At 41.1% G+C, this 8,048-nt stretch overlaps 1 protein-coding gene across 3 annotated transcripts in view; it reads right to left on the bottom strand.

Annotated features, from left to right (window-relative positions):
• Positions 1-427: 427 nt before the first annotated feature.
• C17H8orf89 (chromosome 17 C8orf89 homolog) overlaps positions 428-8,048 on the bottom strand; it is a 58,734-nt gene continuing 51,113 nt past the window's right edge. For 2 of the 3 annotated variants that reach the window (XM_057531678.1, XM_057531676.1), the window contains exon 7: positions 428-843. The gene's annotated coding sequence lies outside the window, so the exon portion shown is untranslated. Of the gene's footprint in view, positions 844-1,620; positions 1,667-8,048 lie in introns of those variants that run through there. The other variant, XM_057531677.1, reaches the window with a different exon arrangement.

Here is an 8,048-nt window from a genome sequence, read left to right as displayed (position 1 = left end):
TGGAGAATCCTGAATAATTCAAACAGGATGTCTAATATTAAATGTGAAGTTGTAGTGCCCTGAAGTCTATCTCTATGCCAATCAAACACATTCAGCCTGCAACTCACCCACACGTCTCCTTCAAGTGGTTTTGTGTGTGTGCATGTGTGTGAACTAAAGAAAGGGGCTAAGTTCCATGTCTGGCTTGTCACAGCACAGAACAAAAATAACACTTGTAGATGGCAAGACGACCCTCAACTTGAACCAGGTCAGGAGAAGCAGGAATGGGGAGCCAGAAGAGTCCCTTTCTTCCACCTCCCCGGGAATTTGCACACCGTTGGGGAGAGCAATAGATTTCCACAACGTTCAAGCCAAACTCAAGGAGCTTCTAAGAGATGGAGCAGGGAATTGCCCTCCCCACCCTTCCCCATCCCCACCAACAGGGACATCCGAGTTCCATAAAAACCAAAACATTTTTTCTTTTAAATTCCGATTTCAGCCAACACTCATAGAAGCAAAGCCAAACGATAAAACTTTGCTAGCGATCAGAGTTTGCTTCTAATTATTCATACTTCTCTCAGAGATTAAGAAAAAAAGAAAAACACCAAATAAACCAAAACAAATAAAATAAAATACTAAGAGAGGCAATACACAAAAGAATAAGTGAAGCATCTTGATTCTGTAGAAAATGGAAAATGCCTCCCAATGTGGTTCCACTGCCTGTGCTACATTCCCACGGGGTGCATCACTGGTTCCTCTTCCTGGGCAGGAATGGAAGGACAGAGCGGGGAGAAGAGCCATCTTGGGAAATTAACTGCTGGTGTGGATGCCGCCCAGCACCAGGCTGGCATGGTTGTCCATTCCCTGGAATTAGCAGAGAGAACCAAGGTCCTTAAGATGGCACAAGATGACAAAGATACTCAAACTAACCAAAAATAATTGAAAAAAATTACATTCTAAGTACCTAGGGGAGGGATAAAGATCAAGGTGAATTTCAAATTTCTGTGTCTTCAGGGAGGAAAAAATGATCACTTGGACTATCCCTGTAGTCCAACAGAATTCATTTCTAAAGTGTTTATTGACAGGTGCTTGGATTAGACTTCAGTATACTAGGTGTGTATTGAAACGGTGGTCTTTTATAGTTGCTGGGAAACAGAAGTAGAATTGATGGTGTTTGGTGCTCTCAGACAAAAACTCACCCTCCTCCATCCAGCTTTTCTCATCATTCTCTCAGTCAGAAAGTTTGCGAGGGGCGTAATATTATTCTCAACTGCCTGAAAAAAAACCCATACTCACACTAATTTTTTTCCTTCGAAACCCTGTTACACAGTGCAAGTCTGTATGTGATTCAGGGGGCAAATGAAGGAAATGTGAGATTTATTAAAAATAAATGTATTTATTTATTGTTTATTTATTTGTTTATTTATTTATTTTTGGCTGCGTTGGGTCTTCGTTGCTGCGCTCGTGCTTCCTCTAGCTGCGGCGAGCGGGGGTTACTCTTCGTTGCGGTGCACTGGCTTCTCACTGTGGTGGCTTCTCTTGTTGCGGAGCACGGGCTCTAGGCATGTGGGCTTCAGTAGTTGTGGCTCACAAGCTCCAGAGCGCAGGCTCAGTCGTTGTGGCGTACGGGCTTAGTTGCTCTGCGGCATGTGGGATCTTCCCGGACCAGGGCTCGAATCCGTGTCCCCTGCATTGGCAGGCGGATTCTTAACTACTGCGCCACCAGGGAAGTCCCTATGATTTATTTTAAAACCCAAAACAACATATTCTCAGGGGTAAGTAGAAAGGTCACCACCAATAAAAACATCTAATCAGCCTCATTATTATGTTCCTTTAGCCACATTTCTCTTACTTAATAGAGCATGTCTCCTCTGAAGAAGCATTAAATTTCACAATAACACATGCAAAGACCAAGAAAGGAATCTGTGTGATGCAGCCAGGACCCAACAGGCCAGGAGCATCTGCCTCAGAGGGAGAAAAAGGAGAGGGAAAAATTTAAAGAGGACGATCAAGACTCTGATATGTGCACATATCTGCCAAGCTTAATAAAGTTTCTCTAAGCTACCCATGCATGGAACTACAAGAAACCTTGTTATTGAGCATCCCCATACCTCCCAGCAGTGGCAGACTCCTGCCTGGGATCAATGAAAGATCTTAGGCCCAAGATTCCAGAAGCAATTGGCAGTCTTATTTACCTAATAATCAAAAGAGTTAATAGAGTTGTACTATCTCAAGTTTCTCTTGAATGAAACACAGTGTTTTTGTGACTTATGGATTCCTACCAAGGCTAGATTAAAATCTTCCTTCAAGGGATTATTAAAGTCTTTCCTCTGTGTCCTTGGCCACTGCTTCTCTGTCTCCTTTATGCTCCCTCCTCCATCCTATGTCAAATGGGTGACTTTTTCTATCATCTCCTTTCCCTGGGTAACCTCGTCCAGTCCCAGGACTTTAAATATCATTTCCACACTGTTAACTCTCACAGGTAAATTGTCAGCCCAGAACTCTCCTCTGAGCTCTGGACTTGAGGATCCAACTTCTGACTTGATACCTCTACATGATCGAGGACCTCACATCTCCAACATAGAAGTCGATTTGCCCCCAGATCTGTTTTTCTATCAGTAAGTGGCCCCAACATTCATTCCTTTGCTCAAACTAAGCCTAGGAGTCATCCTTGAGTCTTCCCCCTCCTCATTCAGTCCATCATCAAATCGTCTTAGTTTACTTCTAAAATATGTCCCAAATCCCTCTTTCCCCTCCGGCACCACCCTTGTCCAGGCCACCGTTCTCTCGTGACTAAACTGCTTTGTTAGTCTCCTCAATGGTCTCCCCACTTCCACTCCTACCCACCCTAGAATGCATTCTCCACATAGCAGCCAGTGAGAGCTTTTAAAAATGTAAATCAGATAATATCACTTGGTTGCTTAAAACCCTCCAGGAAGCTTCTGCTTCTGCTTAGGATGCAAGAGAACATAGCTTCCCCAGCAATGAGAAAATGGCAGATAATCTACAAAATCATAATTTTCTTGAACACATCAAGGAGTTGAGGTCACAAGGCAACTGTAAGGATACAGATATTGTTTTGGGCAAAGAAGGAAGAGGTGGCTGCCATACAAGTGGGTAGAAAGAAATTATCTAACATTTTGACATATTCTTAAAAGCCAGTGTGGGCTAGCTGATCAGTTTGGAATAGGTAGGATCACCAGACGCAAGAGAACTCTGCACTTGCAAGCTCTTTACCACTGGCCTGTAGCCAGAGCTGATGACAAAGATTGGAGAAAGAGCAAGAGACCAGAGAGAGACCCTCTTAGTGGTACAGGTGTAGCTACAGCCCAAGTAAAAGGCTAAGATTCTCAGACTGGATTAAAAAACAAGACCCAGTGGACTTCCCTGGTGGCACAGTGGTTAACAATCCACCTGCCAAGGCAGGGGACACGGGTTCGAGCCCTGGTCCAGGAAGGTCCCACATGCCGCAGAGCAACAAAGCCTGTGGGCCACAACTACTGAGCCTGCACTCTAGAGCCCAGGAGCCACAACTACTGAGCCTGTGAGCCACAACTACTGAAGCTTGCGTGCCTAGAGCCTGTGCTCCACAAGAGAAGCCACCGTGATGAGAGGCCCGCACACCGCAACGAAGAGTAGCCCCCGCTCGCCGCAACTAGAGAAAGCCCACGGGCAGCAATGAAGACCCAATGCAGCCAAAAATAAATAAATAAAAAATAAATTAATTAAAAAAAAAAAAAAACAAGACCCAAGTATAATGTTGTCCATCAGAACCCCACTTTAAAAATAGGGAAACACAAAACTGGTTCAAAGTGAAAAGATAGAGAGAAGATATGCCATGAAATTACTACTCAAAATAAAGCATAAGAGGGTACATTAATATCAGACAATGTGGATTTCAGAAAAAAAGGAATATTACCAATGATAAAGGGAGACATTGCATAATGATGAAGTGGTCAATTCATCAAAAAGATGTAATGATCCTCCATGTGCATGCACCTAACAGAGCTTCAAAATATGTGAAAGCATAAACTGATTGAACAAAAAAATATACATAAATATACAATTATAATTGGAAATTTTGGTACTTCTCTCTCATTAATTGATAGACAAGTAGACAGGAAATCAATAAGCTATAGTAACCAACGCTATTAACAAATTGACCTAATTGACATTTAGGGAACACTTTAACCAACAGCTGCGGAATACACATTCACTTGATATGCTTATGAAACATTTGCCAGGATAGACCACATTCTGAGTCATAAAAAAAGCCTCCATGATTTTTTAAAAATTAAAATCACACAAAAAGTCTGTTCTCTGACCACAATAGGTTAAAACTAGAAATCAATAACAGAAGCACAGCTAGAAAAATCACTCAATACTTCCTATTAAACAACATCCTTCTAAATAATCTTTGGTTAAAAGAAGAATTCACAAGAGATATTAGAAAATATTTTTAATAAGGTGAAAAAGAAACTGTAACATACCAAAATTAGAGGGATGCTACTAAAGCAGTTCTTAGAGGGAAATTTATAACACGAAATGCTTATATTAGAAAATAAAAAGATCTCAAGTCAATAATGTAAGTTTCAACTACGTAAGAAATTAGAGAAAGAAAAGTAAATCAAACTCAAGCAAGCAGAAGGAAGGAAAGTGCTTCATGATTTTATTATTATTCTCTTATTGCTGGAGCCAAATATTGGTGTGACGGTGCTCAGGCCAATGTTTTTACGTGAGTGATAATGTTCATAAACATCATTTAAAAACTTCAATTCCAGAGACTTCCCTGGTAGTGCAGTGGTTAAGAATCCGCCTGCCAATGCAGGGGACATGGGTTCGAGCCCTGGTCTGGGAAGATCCCACATGCCATGGAACAACTAAGCCCGTGCACCACAACTACTGAGCCTGCGCTCTAGGGCCCGCGAGCCACAACTACTGAGCTCGCGTGCCACAACTACTGAAGCCCGTGGACCTAGAGCCCGTGCTCCTCAACAAAGAGAAGCCACCGCAATGAGAAACCCGTGCACCGCAACAAAGAGTAGCCCCCGCTCGCCGCAACTAGAGAAAGCCAGCACGCAGCAACGAAGACCCAACACAGCCATAAATAAATAAATTTATATTAAAAAAAAAACAAAAACCTTCAATTCCAGACTCATTGCATGTACATTTGCCTGACTTGCTACCTATGGGTCCCTAAAGAAAAGTATCTCCAACATCCATCTCAGAGAAAGGTATAAGTAGACTGTTAAGAAATATGTGAAGAATTGAAGTGAATTTCTCACATTTTTATATAAGGAATGTATCTAAAGACTAAAGAACAGATTCAGATCAATTAAAAAGAATTTATTAGGATCTGTAATCTGAAACCTTTTAAGGAAAGGTTTAGGTTCTTTCACTCTGACAAAACTAAAGTGTGCGTTTTAAGAAATGAATAAATAAGATGTTTGCACTTTTACTTTCCACACTAATTATCACTTTAATTAAAGTCTTCTGCCTTCTACAAAAGTATGAACAATAACTCCTAAGTCTTTTAGTCAATATTTTCATATTCCAACAAAAGCAAGCAGGATCTGGGGGTTTGTTTCACACTTGATTATCAAAATCTGATTCATAAATTTGCTACCAAGTCTTTCCTATGGTAGATACTACCTTTTGTTTTGACTTCAACTTTGGCTCTTCATTCATTCTAACGTGTCCACGAGGGCAGGGTGTTTGCTAAAGGACTGAATGGAGGCCAGGCCTTGTAGGGCATAGATACTGTCAGTAAAAATTCTACCCATTCAGACACATGGGGGACAAGTTTAACCATGCCGTGAATGTGGTACATCCTAGTGATTAAAAGTCCTGGGTTTGGAATCAGGAGGACTCATGTTTGAATCCCAGCTCTGCCACTCACTTGCTGTGTGAGCTGAGGCAAGTTACTTAACTTCTCTGAATTTCATCTGCAATATCATATTTATACTTACATCACAGGGCTGGTGAAAAATTTTAAAAGATGATGGATATAAAGCATTTAGCATCCTAATAAAATATGGGCTTAATAAATGATAGCTATTATTAAGTACTTATTGAAGGGAAAAGTTTGTGGAATTTTTTTATTATATATTTATTACTTTAATATACATTTATTAACTAAACTACACATGATGACTATCATAATGTTAGACAGAATTATCAACAGACATTTCTGAAAACCTGTTTAATTTAGGGTACTCTGTGCCCTAGGCTAAAGAAGGGGTGAATAACTAGTTGAAGAAACAGGGTTTTTTTTCTTTAATTTTACTTTCACGTATTCTTTCTCTGATGCTCTTCCTTTCTTTATGTAGATCCAAGTATCTGATCTATATTGTTTTCCTTCTCTCTCAAGAACTTCTTTTAATATTTCTCACAAGGCAAATCTACTGGCAACAATTTCCCTCATTTTTTGTTTGTCTAAGAAGGTCTTTATTTCCCCTTCACTTTTGAAGAATAATTTCATGCGGTGTAGAGTTCTAGGTTCGTGTTTTTTCCTCTTGACACTTTATTTTTTCTTCTTTTTGCGGGGGCGGGCACTGCACTGCGCACAGGCTCTTAGTTCCCCAACCAGGGATCAAACCTGTGCCCCTTGCAGTGGAAGCGCGGAGTCTTAACCACCAGACCACCCGGGAAGTCCCGAAACAACTCTTAATATAACCTAGTAAACATCTTGAAAGGATCTCCTTGAATGACCATGTAAAAATGACTTGAATTAGCATTTCAGTTGTTTGTCTTTCTGCTAGATCTTATAAGTATTTGGAAAAAATTTTTTCCTGAGTATTTTACTTATAATCTCTGTTATACTACTAAGGGCCTATGAAAACTCATCTTATTGCAGAGAGTACAAAATTAAATTCTAACTAGTATCTGTGTGAATGGCACAACATTTCAAATGAGCACGGTCTGAGTGATGTGTGTTTTCTCTTCATGTGCGTGTGTATGTACGCAGCGTGATGTTTATACACAGCACACGCGGAGACATGACAGAGTCCTCGTAGGAGATCCACGCACCTTGGGGTCAGTCACTTTTAATCAAATTAATGTCAACTTAGCGCAACAAAACCTTCTCCACTGGGTAAAGGTATGTGCTAAAGGCTGGTGGGCCCAGGGGCTACTCAAATTAGAGACACCCTTCATGCATTTTACAGTTGCACCATCTTAGTTCCCCGACCAGGGGTTGACGGTGGAAGTGCAGAGTCCTAACTACTGGACCATCAGGGAATTCCCTGCTAATTAATGTTTTGGACGTATAGAGCTCTGGCAAAGAGGCTGATTCTCACGGAGCGTTCTCTGGTGGACAGCTTGGGGCAAGACACGGGCTCAGAAAATGGACCTTTTTCAAAATTCTGGGTTATGGTTGACTATTGACTGCCCCAGGATGAATAATATGGAGCTGGGCCCGCTGCAGTTTATTTTGTCAATCCCCTGGCATGATCCCCCTCCTGCGGGTAGAGTCAGTAATTAGGAATACAAGTCAGGGCAGAATTAGGTATTCATGAGGATTGGAGGAGGCAGCGGCTCAGAGGACCTTCAAACACAGTCTCATGACTGAAACACCAGGAGGGAGCCTGGCTGACTAACAGAGAACAGCCTTGACCTTTCAACCCTACAAATTCAAATGCAATTTGTCATCCAATGTAAAATGAATTTGGCCATGTGTAGTCCTGTGGGAGGGAGAGATCTTGTCCCAGAAAAACTCAAGAAACATGAAAGAGGGGCATTGAAAACTAAAATCCACAAAATGGTTGAGAACACACATCATTATGCTCATAATACATTCCTTTTCCAAGATAATGGCCAGCCCTGTGATTCCTTGGGCAGTACAGACTCTGTTAACACAGAAGGGGCCCAAGTGGGGAACTGATGCTAATTTTCATCTCTCCTTGGAATTGGAATTATGTTTTTGTATTTATGTTTCATTATCTCCTCTTGTCATTTAAATTAAGCCATTCTGTTATGAGTACGTGCTCTACCTCTCGTTGTGATCGCCAAAGAGGAAAGGTTGAATTGCCAACAGTCTTTCTTTTATTCCAGAAACTTGTTCTTTCTTT

The sequence above is a fragment of the Balaenoptera acutorostrata genome, chromosome 17 (genome assembly GCF_949987535.1).
Source record: "Balaenoptera acutorostrata chromosome 17, mBalAcu1.1, whole genome shotgun sequence".
Lineage (NCBI taxonomy): Eukaryota > Metazoa > Chordata > Mammalia > Artiodactyla > Balaenopteridae > Balaenoptera > Balaenoptera acutorostrata.
This window is presented reverse-complemented; position numbering and strand designations above follow the sequence as displayed.